Here is a 15239-nt window from a genome sequence, read left to right as displayed (position 1 = left end):
TGGCCCTGCTCTGAACCAAGGTTGGACCAAGTGACCTCTATGATCCCTTCAAACTAAATTTTTCTGTGATTCTGTGACCAAGAAGTGCCATGTACATGACTCTGATGAGGCTCTAAGCACAAACAGCAACATGGCTTAAACTGCATAATGCTCAGGGTTAATTCCAAACAGCAGTCAAGGCAAACCCTCAGCCTATCCTTTTATCACTTATCCATTTCCCCAAGCTCTTCTTTCTCTCAACCTTCTCCTTTCTGAAAGTATTTCATAAGGTCACCACAAAATTTTCTTTTTTTAATAAAAAATTGATTCCCCACTTAAGTTTGCCATGCAAGCACTAGATAACAAAGGTGGTTTTGAAGAGCTCAGAGCCTAGAAGCAAAACCTGAAAGGTGAAGTTACCATTCAATTTTCAGATTTTATAGCAGCAAAGGCGACGTTGATTTTGGTTTTCAAGTCTCTATCCAGCCTGTGGAGACGGTATTTCTTTTCCCACCTCTTATTTCATACGCTTTGGAAATTAAGGAAATGTCCATAGCTCTGATACTGTTAGTAGTTGCATCAGAGCAGTGAGGGAAATGGAGGTTTGTTTGTGGCCAGGGCATGTTCTCACTCTTTTTTAATACTGCTTGTAACAGTACGGACCCCATGTGAAGCCTTGGCATAGGGAAAACAAGGCCATAACTAAGTGCAATTCAGGAATCATTTAGAGGGCTAAAGCTTGGGACAGGTATAAGGTCTTGATTTATGTTGCCAAAAAGGAAAAAAAGTAATCCTTATTTGCAAGAACTTTATTACACTTATTTTCTCTAAGGCTGGAATGTCTTAGAAACCTACTCAGGGAATCAGAAAGTGGTTTTGCCTTGCACTAGAGCCTTTCCAAGCTTTCTTTGTTTTGGGGAATTTCTTTTTCTATCATCTGTGGACAAATTCTGAGTTAAGTGTGCCACTATTATTGCTATGTAATCAGATTTAAGCACACTGGGAGTTAACAGCATCACAATTACAATAATTGTATATAATTATAAATGTGTTGTGTAAAACGTTTCTGTGCATTTTGCCTTACTAGTGCAATGTAAGATTTTTTTTAAAAAAGATTTATATCTAAAAAAGGTTAATTAGGTTTCTACTGATTAAAAAATTGCATTGGTAAGGTTTTGTAGATTACTGTATAATGATGAATTATTTCTTGTGTGATCAAAATGTTCCTGCTCATACATGTTTTGATGATGGGGCATGTTCTCTGGAGGCTGATATGACCGCCATGGGAGCATAAAGAATGGTGGCTAGTTCACTGCAGAAACCACCAGCCAAGAGCTGGCTCTCACAGGACACCATTTGAAGCCACCATCATTTTAAGCATGTGTTCAGAACAGGCAGTTGCCTAGAGGGCTGAAAAGGGAACTTTGAATGAAAGAGGGAAAAACGTTTGTGGCTTCCTGGCTTACTACTGGGCAAGAAACTGTCATTTGGAGCATGTAAGGATGACAGTAACTTAAACAGAGGTAAGCAGCATTCACAAAAGCTAATCCACATCACAAAACCTATCCACGCAACACGTTAAGAGCACCAAATTACAGGAATGAACATAAATACTAGGTATACACAACATCATATTTATACCAGTATCTTCCAATGGTAAGAGCAATGGTTCTTAACAGTTAAGCTTGCTGCCAGAGCATTCCTTTAACAGAAGACCACCCAGCAACAGAAACGTGATGAAGGTAAGCAGGAAGGAGGGGTAACACAGGATTACATCCATACTTGAGGGATCAAGTTTCTCTGTACCAAAGATCCCTTGGAAACATGGTTATAGAGCATTCCTCAGTCACACCACACTATTGTCTTCCACATTGTTCATATTCAAAATGGAAGAGTAAGTCGTCAATGTCTTAAAAATACCCTGTTTAGTTTGAATTCTGATAAAGGCCCAGCCTGTATCAGTTATCTTCTTTTTGAATATCGTCACATCTTTTGCTCTACTGTGATGTTGCAGGAAGCCTGCCCGTGACCCAGCTCAATTCACAAGTTCTCTCAAAAAGTTTGAATTCTAGTCTTTCCTGTACTTTTGCCTCTTCCAAAGAGCAAGAAGAGTTAGGATGTCAGCACAGCACTTATGGGAAGCACAAAGGAGACCTAGAGCAAAATGCTGACTCTTAGGGTCTGCATAGAGATAGCAAACCTGGCTGTAAACTAGCTCCAACCACTGGGACTTCAGAGTGGCAAACAAAAGCAGGTTATTTAGATATGTGTGGAAGCTATGTGCGCAGCACTTGGGGGAATATAAAAAAAATTTCCTATGTAGGTACAGTGACATGAGTATTATAATGAAGTAACAGTATATGATGATATTAATGACAATTTTAATATTTAAAGGTATTACATTAATTTTCCAATATTTTATAAGAAATTGCATCAAGAGAAATCACATAGATGTTTCTTTCACATCACTCCTGTTCCCACTGGTTTACCTCAAGTTAACAAGCCTTATCATTCAAGATCATTCAAGGAGACCAGACTCCCCTCACAGTATCTGAGCCAACCATACTCAATAGTCTTCAGTAGTTTCTTTGCTTTAGGATTTGTGGTCACTCCTGAGCCTCTGAGAACCAAAAATAGCCTATCTAAGAGAATGTCTCTGTGTCTGCTGCTCAGTAGCTGGACCCATTTGGTTCCAAGTGCACTGTAATCACAGATAAGATGGCTGCTGTTTCCCTTGCAAGTGGAAGTGAAATACAGAAATCACATTTTGGATTAAGTATCTACCTACGTAGCAAATATGGTCTAACATCAGAACTTAACTTGGTATATGTAATCAGCTTTCTCTTGGAAGGTTTTCTACTGATGAGCTTCTATGAAGCATCACTTTTTGCAAAAGTCAACCCCAAAGCGTGTTTTAAGTTCTCATATACATTTAGCACTTGCATATAATGTAATGTGATCGCAGTTAAAACAGCACTGTTAGCGCAGATTACATCAGAATGGTCACGAGCCCTAGCCTGTGTACAGAGTAAATGATATGAGCGCTGTGTATGAATTGAATAGTGGTAGGCTGCCAAGAGTCTAGGTTATTCCTCCACAGGAAACTCCATTAAAAATACCAATCTCTCAGTACAATCTGGCCCCATTTGGAGAACAAACATAGGCTTTTAAGAGATGGCAGTGGTAGAAGAAACTGTAGTAGAAGAATGCTGAAGATGCTTCAGCTGTGCCGAGAATGATTTTGGAAAGTTCACTGAAATGTATCATGAGAAATGCAACAGCTCTACAACTTCTGAAAAGGAACTTCTGCATTCTCCCGAAGTGCTAACTTAATAGAATTGCAGTTCTACAAACTCTTAACTTAGATCTGCATAACAGGAATTCTTGTTGAATTTGGGGTCTGCAATGTTTACATTAGATGGGTATGCTGTTTATTCCTAATTCCAATTTTTAGGGGTCTTGTACCTGTATAAGTTTTACTAGCATAACTCTGTCAGAAGAACATTTTTATTAACATTGTTACACCAGAACAATTGGTACAGAGGCAGTCATACCAGAACAAAGCTGACTTACACCTCCAGTACATGCTGTACTTTTCAAAAGTATTTCTGTATTCATATGACTGCATCTACTTCAGCATAACATTTTCGACTTTAACTTATTCCCTGGAATGGAGGAACAGGTATGTTCTTACCTTCAGTCTGTCAGGAATAATCCTTCTTTCAGTTTATCCAGCACTACCACACCCTTTTGCCAGGTCTGCTGTAAGTTCCCAGCTTTGTTTATCTTCATACTCTATGTAGTTTGGAGGGGAAGAAAAAAAAAAAAATCAGTAACAGTGCCAGCTTTCATAATCTCTGCTATCCTTCAGTTAAATCAGTTCCATGGGCTAGTCCACCATGCACCCAAAAAACTGTTGTGCTGGCCTAGTGCGGTGGGTTTGCATGGCAAGGTTTTGGTAGCAGGGGGGCTACAGGGGTGGCTTCTTTGAGGAGCTGCCAGAAGCTTCCCCCATGTCCAACGGAACCAATGGCAGCTGTCTCCAAGATGGACCCACCACTGGCCAAGGACAAGCCCGTCAGCAACAATGGTAGAGCCTCTGTGATAACGTATTTAAGATGGGGGAAAAAAATCTGCACAACACAAAATTGCGGCTGGAGAGAAGAGTAAGAATATGAGAGCAACAACTCTGCAGTCCCCCAGGTCGGTGCAGAAGGAGGGCAGGAGGTGCTCCAAGCACCAGAGCAGAGGTTCCCCTGCAGCCTGTGGTGAAGACCCTGGTGAGGCAGGCTATCCCCCTCAGCCCGCGGAAGTCCATGCTGGAGTAGATATCCACCTGCAGCCCAGATAGCCATCCAGCACCTACGCCAGAGCAGGTGGATGCCCGAAGAAGGCTGTGATCCATGGGGAAGCCTGCGCTGAAGCAGGTTTGCTGGCAGGAATCATGACCCCAGAGGGGACCCATGTTGGAGCAGCCTGTTCCTGAAGGACGGCACCCTGTGGGAGGGACCCACACGGGAACAGTTCATGAAGACTGCAGCCCATGAGAAGGACTCATGTTGGAGAAGTTCCTGGAGAACTGTCTCCCGTGGGAGAGACCCCACACTGGAGCAGAAGAGTGTGAGGAGAAAGGAGCAGCAGAGTCAATGTGTGATAAACTGACTGCAACCCCCATTCCTTGTTCTCCTGCGCTGCTTGAGAGACCAAGTAGAGAAATCAGGTGTGAAGCTGAGCCTGGGAAGAAGGGCGGGGTGGGGGGAAGGTGTTTTTAACTGCTGATTTTTAGTTCTCATTACCCTTCTCTGATGTGAATGGTAATAAATTAAACTAATTTTCCCCAAGTGGAGGCTGGTTTTCCTGTGACAGTAATTGCTGAATGATCTCTCCCTGCCCTTACCTCGACCCACAAGCCTTTTGTTCTATTTCCTCCCCTCTGCCCAGCTGAGGAGGGCAGTGACAGGGCAACTTCGGTGGGCACCTGGTGTCCAGCCAGGGTCAGCCCGCCACACCTAGTAAAGGCTGCAGTGCAGGTACAGAAATGAGTAGCCAGGGCTGCCTGAACAATGTTAAGCAGTACTGTCACTGCATGTTGAATTGCAGTCAGTTACAAACCCTGGCCAAAGACAGGCAATACTGCAGTGACAAAAGTAAATGCATAAATTCTAATGGCATTTAAACAACAATTATCAAAATCCCCGAAAAATCTTAAATAACCTCAAAAAATTTTATCTCAAAATCAGTAAAAGCTGTATACACCTACTGACGAATTCGACTCTTCAATTTAGGAAATCTCAAAAATCATCTGGTCATACCGTAACATTCTTGTTTACTATCTTTACCTCCAGTAACTAGTGTCATGACAATTCATCCTCAGAATGATATGCCAAGGATCCATAATACAACACAGCAGCTGCATATTTAAAAGAAAAAATAGGGAAGGAAGCACAAAATCAGATCCTTTCTCTTTCATAATATGGGCCCAAACCTATAATTGCAAGAATTACGTTCCTAATTATCATTACGACTCATTTTTTCTCATCTCATTATTTACATTTATACATGAGTACACCTGAGATTTCTTTACAAATCATATTCTGAAACATTTCTGTATTTGCCTAAGGTGTAAAATATAATTTGAATTTGTGACTTTCCCCTTCTTCCCCTCTGAGGAAAAGATTGTCAGTCTATTTACAGCTAATCAGATATAGACATGCTCTGACTTGAAAAAGATTTGTCTAAGGACTGTGTAGGGTTTACAGCATATTAGGGTAGTAGGCTATCATTCTGCGAGACAGTAAATAGCTTGAAGAAATAATTTTGTCCCAGGAGAGTTCCTATCAGATGAGATATTGTCTGTTTGTACCACTCTAACTTTATGCTGGATCAGGCATGATTTACCCTGCTCTACTGGCAGAAAGCTGGCATAAAATCTAAATAAACACTGTAACACATGCTCTGGCTGATTTGATAAAAATGCAGTTGTGTGCTCACGCCAATACAGATCAAATTTTTACTGCCAGGAAATCCGGCATGCACAGATTTTATATTACTTAATGCAGAACTACAACCTTATATTGCATCATTTTTTCTGCATATAGGTTTTTAATTACATTATTATGGGCACAAATAAAGAATACAGGTTTGTTTGACAATTACTTATGTGGAGTGAGTCTACTGTAGTATAATGGTTCTCCAAACAGGGACAAACCTGACATTCAGAAAGTATGAATGTCTCGTTCATAACACTGGCATGCATTATTTTGTACCTTTACGGTCTAAACAGAAATTAACTTACTCAAGGCAAAAGAGGCTGTAACACCCCTCTGTAAAAAAGATATCGGACTGGCAGTATATCTGCTCCACTGGAGATATACTTACGTAGGTATTTTTTGTGTTTTGTGCTGTCTGTGTAGTTGAATCCCTATTCAGCACAAATTACTAGAAGTACATGGTTGTTGTTACCACTGGAGGAAAAGTTTAGTCTCTTAAGAGTACTCCTGCAAGACTGCATTGAACATAGATTTTAACAGGGAAGTTCCCAAATCCTTACTCAGGTTGAAGACAACCTCTCTCCCTTCTGACTCTCTCTAGGCTCTTTGTAATGCCCCTGCAGCTCCCAATCCTAACAAACTGATGTTTAAATTATAATATTGTATTGCTTCTTTGGAATATGGATTTCTCATTCAGTTTCAGCCTAGTCCTGGTCATTATTCAAATTAAAAGGAAGAGACAGGGGTGCAAAGAGATAAAATATGGATACATACACACTAAGCCTGCTTTTCCAGTGCCTTGTGTTTTATTTAGTCATACACACTCCTGCTAGGTGAGTGCAAAACACAAGTCGAGTGCTCCTATTTTGATTTGTTAGTATTATACACTTACTTTCGAAAGGGTTTAATAATGAAAGACTTGCAAGGTATTCTAGTGTAACTCACTTGTTGCTACAGTATCTAAAAATTTGCCAGAAATGTATTGAGGAAAGCATGCATTTGACAGGAGGGCAAGTTTTAAAAGACTTCAGTCCCTTCCCACTCAATCTCCCTCTCCTTGGTAGCACAGGCTAGCTTGACAGGCACGATTCTGCTCATATGATACAGTAGCAACCATCTGACTGAGCAGCTCTGTCATCTCCACATAGCTGCATCTGACCCCTGACTGAGTGATGTTACCATCATCTACCATATGTTCAGTGGTCTTTATATGTCTCTTCCAAGGGGAGGGAAGTAAAACACAGGCACTAGAGTGTTTTGCTTGCACAGCATTTTGGGTTTTTTGGTCCTTTCTCTTTTTCTGGCAGTATTCAATGAATTGAGGAGAATAAAGGTGCGTATCCTTATCATATATAAATAAAAAAAATGAATTGGAATAAGAGAACTAGTTAATATTACCCTCCATGAAAATGTTCCTTGTATAAATATAAAGGATTGAGTTCACCTGTTCTAGAGCACATCAATAACAATTAAACCTGCCTGCCTAACAGGTTTACTGCTGCATTTTTACATGAATTAGAAACTCTGCATCTAGCTTCATATAATTTCAGACTGATGTGTATGGTCAAGAAAACATAACCATAACACAAAATACTACATTCTTCTGCTTTCCAGTTGTCCTTAAATATTTAATGTATTTATTACATACAAAAGAATTACATTCCTCTCATCACAGGATCTTGATTAGTCCCAAAAGGATATGGCTGTCTCTTCTTACATAAGGCTTGAATTCATAACCTAGCATATGGAGTACTCCCGCAGGTAAAAGGCTGGGCCCACAATTTGTCCTCCCAAAAGTTTTAATGCTTGCATTAACCAGAGGAAATCTAACTCCAGCTCTGAATGTCTTGAGGAATTTGGCCACACCTATGGCAAAACCCTAACTTAAGAGTAGAGGCTCTGACGAGATGCTTGGCAAACTGAACCTCACTCAGCACCAGTGCCATCGCTTGTAAAGGGTTAGAAGTTGCTAACATACTTAGGTAAACCTCATTTACCTTCTCCTGACACTATTTTAGAAGTAAGTCCCAGACAATGTGGGAATTGTACATAAAAATCAGTATGTTCTTAGCCACTGCTGAAGTACAACATGCATTTGTAAGGCAAGACAACACTTCCTTTTACACACACTACAAATGGTTTAAGTAAGTTTGTGGCACACTTCATTTTGTACCTTTACTTGAGAAGCTGAAAGTGAGGGTTCTGTCAAGGTCTGGATCCTGTAAACTTTTGCTATGAGTTGTTTTGAGCTGACTTGTGCTTCTGGGAAGCACCCATAACTTTCACAGGAAATCAGGAAGACTAAAATTAGAAAGACGATATGTATGCAGATGAGGCTGTTTTAGGGAGCAATTCATTGCTAAGCTATATGGTGGGTTTTTGGCTAGAAAAATGCTCTGGAACATGCCATGCACATATGTTATTGGGCTTTATAGAGGCCTGCAGTGCTTACTTTTTAACAAGCTTCAGGCTAGATGACTATATATTTGTATAGTTACATAGTGCCAGATTAATTGTATGGATTGCATGGGATAAGTGTTGATTGCTTTTTTAATTACATGTCAAATTGAACATAAACCTTGGTGCGTACTCTTCTGTGAGCATGGGGTGCTGTTGTATCTGATCTTACAGATTGGCTGCTTTATTCTTCTTTAAAACATTCCAACATAATGGCCATTTCTTTATGACTAAGTGGACAACCAATGTCTAAATAAACAAACAACTTTATTAATATTAGAAACATATAAAAGGAAATGTTTAAGATCAATGTGATCAAACCTTCTGTCAGCTAACAAAACATGTTTTTTAACTACCTAGTACACTTTGGCAAGCCAAGTGCAAACTAAAGCTAAAGTGAAATCTGTGAAAATTAAGTCTATAAATGGACTGTTATAATTTTTATGTGGTATTGCTCAGGGACCTCGTCATTAGTCTTTATAAAATCTGTATCTGCACATAAACTTTAGATGCTGAAACTACTCATTACCCTTCTAACAAGTGCCTTCTTTCTTCATTTTTTTTCATGCCACTAAGTTGTCAGAGTTTCTTATTCCTTATTCCTGTTGTACCTGCAGCAAATCTTAGAATTTGGTGTTCCTTTTACATCTCCACAGCAATGTCATTGGGAATGAGATGCCCTTGTTTGCCATCTGTAGCAATGCCTTGCTCAGTCCGCTAAATGGCCCTTCTGTACTCAAGAGTACCTGCAAAATTAAAGAAAGACAATTCATTAATCAGAAATTCAAAAGAAAAATGTTACCTAGCTTCTTTATGATACAGGCCCCAGTTAAATTTTAATACAATGGCCATGCTGTCTTTGTAAGCAAGGAGAAGGTATGCTGTTCCAGTAGAGGAATTTCTTCAGCCAATAAAAAGATTTTGTAGACCCTGGTGACAATACCACATATCAGTGAATGTGAGTGTTAATAGCAGAACTGACCCAGCAAAATTCACCTTATTAACTAAACAAATTGACCACAGTTCTGGATGCATAAGTTTGTAAGTATTATTTATTAGAAAATGGCAAAGGCTACCAATGAGCTGCTGATGTAATTGCTGCTACTGATAAGTATAATCAGGCTGTATCCTACAACTTCCTCCCCTTCCTCATAAAAACAGAAAAAGCAAGGGCAAAAACTGAAAACATGGACTTTTCCACAGAAGACTTCAGCAATTTACTCCTCACTATGAATGCCTGCCAAAGAACAGGAGCTGTATGTGTGCATAATTTTCACAGCCCCTCGCTAAAATAAAAAATAAATAAATTTTAAAAAAGACTTACGAAGACAGACTGACTTTTGGTGGATTTGAACCCTGATATGTTTTGTCCAATGAAGAGGTCTATTATCAGTAGCCTAAGTTATGACTTAACTATCTTAGTTTCCCATCATGTTTGAATGAAAGGCATCTAATTGTATGAACGGTCATGTACGCCTATTTAAAATCATTAGGTCACTACTATGACACATTTACACTTGGTTGTGTATTCATCATTTCCCCCCCTCAATAATAATGTGGACTTTGGGATGGAAGGCAGGCTTCTGCATAAGCTGCTTAAATGGTTTTTGCCCTTAACAGAAGCCAATCTCTCTAGGAAAACCAACAGGGTAACAGATACAGCTAAAAAAAAATGCCTATTAGCTTGAAACATCGGTTCATTCACTTCGATCCTATGGGGACATCTGTGAATTCATTGCTAAAATCTCCTAGGACAGCTAGCGACCATTTCTGAAACAAACCCAAAACTGAGGTATGCAGTCTGTTTCCCATCACCGCTTAGCAAACACAGGTCTGTTCCTATGGTCAGCTACTATGAATCACTGGCTTGTCAAAACACGGGTTCATTAGCTGTCAAGAGTAGCCTGGAACAGTGTTTTAAGACTGAATAGAATATAAAGTGCCTCAAAAGCTTCATGGAACTGCGATGGAAAGGCAGGTAAGCAGGACGAAGACATACAAGAACGCAGAACAGGAGGAATGCTAGTAGTGGCCTGCTTCTGTTTGTTAACTTTAACTCACTGTATCAACACTAACACTTAAAGAGAGAGAACAGCACCTGAGGTAGACAGACACTTGTGGACAACCTAGAAGACGGTGATTGCAGTGACCCAAGGAAATTACCATAGGAATTCATATCAATGTAAGTGGTATCATGCTACAGAACAAAATGTACATGTAAACACAGCGGCATCTTATAAAGATAATCCCAAGATAAAGTTAAACTGGGAAAAAAACCCCAACCAACAAACAACTGAAATTCGGCTAAATCAGTATTAGATGAAAACTACACGAAAAGTGTCTATGTTAGTGGTATTTCCTATGGGGGAAACAAACAGACAAACCAACCAACCAAGCCAGCTCCTTTTAAAACCAAGACAAGGTTACCAATATTATTAAATTTGTGAAATTAAAGCCACTGGAAAAACTCTTATGGACTTCATGGGATTTAACTATATCACTGCACAGACAAACATAATCTGGTTACCTAAGCGCTTGGTTTGCCAGTGCTGTAGTAAAATACACACAGTACAACTCTGCCCAGTGTGCAAAAGGTCATACCTGTATGGTCAAGAACTGAGTTGGATGTACAGAAGTACTAAAATTATTTGCAGTTGCATTAAGGAGTTCAAATTATTTTCTGACTTTAATTCTACATTTTACATACACTATTTCATTATCTACAATGCCATACATTACCAGCGCTAAGGCAAGAATACCCATACCTGCGCTCATGAACCGCAGCGTACCAGTGCACAGTCTACTTCCCAACCCTCTAGACAGGTCTTATCCCCAGTCTCCTTGCTACCCTTATTATTGCTGCGATATTATGACCAAGCACTTCACATATCACACCATTTACAAAGACTAAGAAATAACAGTTGACTCTCTTATCAATGAAAAACTGAGCCCCATAACAGCGACTGTGAAGAATATTAACTCTGTCTTAGCCAAAAGAAGCAAATGGATTAATGTAAATTTCACTTGGTGGCTATTCACACTGTATTTTCAAATTTTGAAAAAGAAATTCTGCATAACATATGCATTCCGCATCCCTTCATTAAAAGACCCTGTGACATAATACTAAAAACTTTTAGGTAGGTCTACATGTAGCACTTCAAATAAGTATGAAATAAAGATGTCTTAAGAAATGTAAGCAGATACTGTTTTGAAATAAGACATCAAGCATTGCATTGACCTCAACAGTAAGCACTTCCAAGCTTTATCAGCTTAAAACTAAATCATCGGTGCATCCTGTATATTAAGCTGGCTTTAAAAATATCCAACATCCATGGAGCTGACTGATTGTTCTATAATTCCAAATTTACTGAGACATTCCTACATTCCTCCACATGCAGTTTGCCTCCCAATCTGTCCTGAATGTAGCCTGTCTTTATGTGATAACAGATGTTTCTTCAGCTTCAAAATCAATGGAAAATAAACTTCAGCCATGATAATAGCTTGTATCAGAGTTCAACTTCTGTTTGTGAAACTTTGCTCTCATTGTGTTTTTCACTGAGTTCGGTCTCCTCTCCAGAGACTGTAATGAGCAGTGTTTGAAAAGAGAAAAGTGAAGAATGTAACTCTGAGTTGAGGCATTCACCTCCTAATGGAAAAGTCCCCTAGAAGCATCCTGCCTACTTCTCTCTAAAAAAAAAGTAATAAATGTTAGACAATTATTTTGTATGTGGAGTAAAGTAGGTGGCAACTGATCTATCTGCGAAATTCTTAGGACAAAGGTACAATAGTTAGCCATAGTATATCTGACACATTATAATACAGAAGACTACCCTGAAGAAGAAAATATATACTGATGTGGAGAGACGTTGAACATCTAACACCAGTGAGCAAATAGCTTTACAAGATACTACTGCTGGTTTTTTCCTTTTTGCTAGAACAAATCATGTCAGATATTTCAGAGACTGCTATGAACATTAATGCCTATCAACCTTCAAGAATTAGAGGATACGCAAGTAACAATAGATGAGATTGCATTAAAATATAGTGATAATTCATTTTCTAGGTATTCTTCAAATTCTGTTAGGTTAAAAAAACCCTATAAAATTAAATAATTAACAACAACAGAAGCTATAACATATGTAATTAGAAACTCGGTAATACTCCATATATATTTTTTCAGGATTCACTAAGCTCTTCAAGGGAAACAGTGATACACAACTATCACTACTTTGCTCCTCGTATCAAATCTGTATGAATAAAATAGCTGTGCATTAATTCCAGAATCTGGAAAATTCTGACAGTTTTTTTCACAGGTAACCCAGGATGCTCAATTTTCCTTTCACTAATCATACTGCTGTAATTACTCCACTGCCACCTTAGCAATAGTTAGGCTCCCCAATCATGGGTCAGGATCTATGACAGCTGGCTGTCAATTAGTTCAAAATAAGATTCGTTCACACCAAAAGAACCAACAAAAAATGCACATAAAGAACAGCAGAAGAAACATAGTAATGCTAAAATACTTTTCAGGACCCTTTACTAGTCATCATAGCTTTATAGAACATAATGTTTATGCTTTACAGGGACAGACTTTTTGCCTTGGCAAACCAAGGACAGGTGAAGAAGAAACACTGGTAACAGTCATGGTGGAGAAACTGTTTTTTTCTGGTGTTTCTCTGGCAGGTAAATCTAACAGCAGGGTAACAAAATTTGACTGAAGTTGAAACTAGTCTGCGCCAGGACAGGAAGACATTTGCTTGTTGTATTTGAGGTAGCAGATCATGAGTGCCTCTGTCATCTAATGATGATGTTCTGGCATCAAAGGTGCCTGCAGCTGCACTGGGACCTTAACTTTCTTGGCACTTTGTATCTGGACTTGTCTGAGGAGTATGTTAACAAGGGGGCAACCAGCCAATGTTTCTCCAGTTCAGAACCTACATGTTTTCAGTCGTTTCTACCTCCTAGGTTTGGAAATGTTCTAATCCAAGTATACTTAGCATATTTAGTATTTGTATTATACTATTTCTAATGTATTTGTCTATTTCCTAGTATTCAAATTCTTCTCAAGTCAGTCTTTCAAACAATTCCATTTCTTTGGGACAGGTTTCTGGGACTCCGCTTGGTTTCCAGTTCTTACCTGGGGATCAAAAATTGCCACCGTTTTGCTGCACTAGATCCAAGCCAAGGCTCACAGAAGTAAATAGAGGTATCCCAGCCAAGCCCAGGTGGCAATACAATCTCTTAAGAAAGCATCCAGAGCAGGACAGAAGGCTAGAAACGCTTGTGGTAGCCACACCGATTCCTGAAAGCATTCTTTCCAGAATATAGCAGAACACCACGTTAATGCAGTGGAAAACCACCTGCTTTCAAATAAATGTCTAGATTTATTTAGTCAGTCTGTATGAATTTAAAGGTAAGATCTTGATAGAAACATGGGTAAAAGTACTTTGCACCTTTTACTACTTGTTTCTGTTTTCTGAACTCATATTTACAATACAAAGGAAGTTAAGAGAGCATAGTAAGATGTTGTGGAAAATCTAAATTAAACTCACGAGGGAAGGAAACCCAGAGTTAAGAGTGCAACTCCTGTCTTTTTCTGACCTGCAACAGAGCAGAGCTGTGCCCTGTGACAATCCAAACATACAATTCTGTGATAAAAACTGTTGTAAACACAATCAAGCTGTAACTTGTTAAGATAAAAGGAATTTTTTAATAGTGTTTACTTATACATATATTAAATAGAGCCTGCTGGGTTAAGAGAAATAGTAGTAGTATTTTAATTGCAGGTCTTTAACTGGCAAGAACTTCATCCTGTTTCCTCACAGAGGTAGTCATTACTGAACTGGCTCAGAGGCCAGAAGATTAAATACCTAACCCATACACAGTGTGTTGAAAACACAGAGCTTTATGTAAATGCTAAGTATCATTAATGTTATTTTCCACTGGGTTGAGTCTCTTGCACCATCTACCAGCCTTTGTGCAAACAACTGAGGTTTTCAACTTTTGTGACTGAATTTACATAATGTATTATTCTTAAGGCTGATGTTACTACGCAGGGATGCTTCAGCACCACAGAGTTACGTGGAATAACCACGTTTCTCAAGTCCAAAGTACTCCCTGACTCACACTCTGGCCGCAGGGAGAGTGGCTGGGCCCAGCCTGCACTCCCTAGGCCGTTACACGTCTGTAGAGTGGCTCTTCAGCATCACCTGATGCGACAGTCAGTTTTGCTTGGGAACACATTCCCAAGATGAGAGAGGAACAGAAGGGCTAAATTCTGCCCAGGTCTTTGTTTTCTCTGCAGGTAAGTGTCATCCTACTGAGGTGACCTACAACATACCCACTCTCTCCTTGAAAATAAGGAAGTCTTGTTAGTGTTTCTCCTCAGGTAACTGAGCAAACTCACTGCCAGGCATGAGTTGTACAACAAGATACATAGTAAAGCCACCTAATGCACTGCCACTGCCACATGCACAAGGAGTAATTCTAGTGGACAAGCCTACTGTTAGCAACCATCCCGCTTTCTGACGGCAAAAAACGGAAGGCTGTATTTACCCTAAGCACTGAAGTGCACCAAGCACTCCCTTGAGCTACCTTCAAGCCGGGCTGCAGTGTCACCTCAGTGGCACGCCTGCGTTCACTCAGGCGGGCAGCAAAACCACCTCGGAGCAGACGCGTCGCTTATCTCAGCACCCGCCGAAAGGGCGCCGCACGACGTGGCTGCACCCCGGCGGCCAGCACCGCCGGCCTTCGACCTCTTCCCCTCCGCGGCGCGGCGCGACCCGACCCGCCCCGCCCCGGCCCGGCCCGGCC

At 40.0% G+C, this 15239-nt stretch overlaps 1 long non-coding RNA gene across 1 annotated transcript; it reads right to left on the bottom strand.

Moving 5' to 3' along the window:
- Window positions 1-7617: 7617 nt before the first annotated feature.
- Window positions 7618-15171, bottom strand: LOC114012485 (uncharacterized). The gene is made up of 3 exons (XR_003554953.2): window positions 14982-15171; window positions 13564-13739; window positions 7618-9172 (listed from the first exon to the last, which is right to left on the bottom strand). It is a non-coding gene; the product is annotated as an uncharacterized LOC114012485 (long non-coding RNA).
- Window positions 15172-15239: the final 68 nt, after the last annotated feature.

The sequence above is a fragment of the Falco peregrinus genome, chromosome 2 (genome assembly GCF_023634155.1).
Source record: "Falco peregrinus isolate bFalPer1 chromosome 2, bFalPer1.pri, whole genome shotgun sequence".
NCBI classification, from domain to species: Eukaryota; Metazoa; Chordata; class Aves; order Falconiformes; family Falconidae; genus Falco; species Falco peregrinus.
The sequence above is the reverse complement of the archived record's forward strand: the minus strand, read 5'-3'. Positions and strand labels throughout refer to the sequence as shown.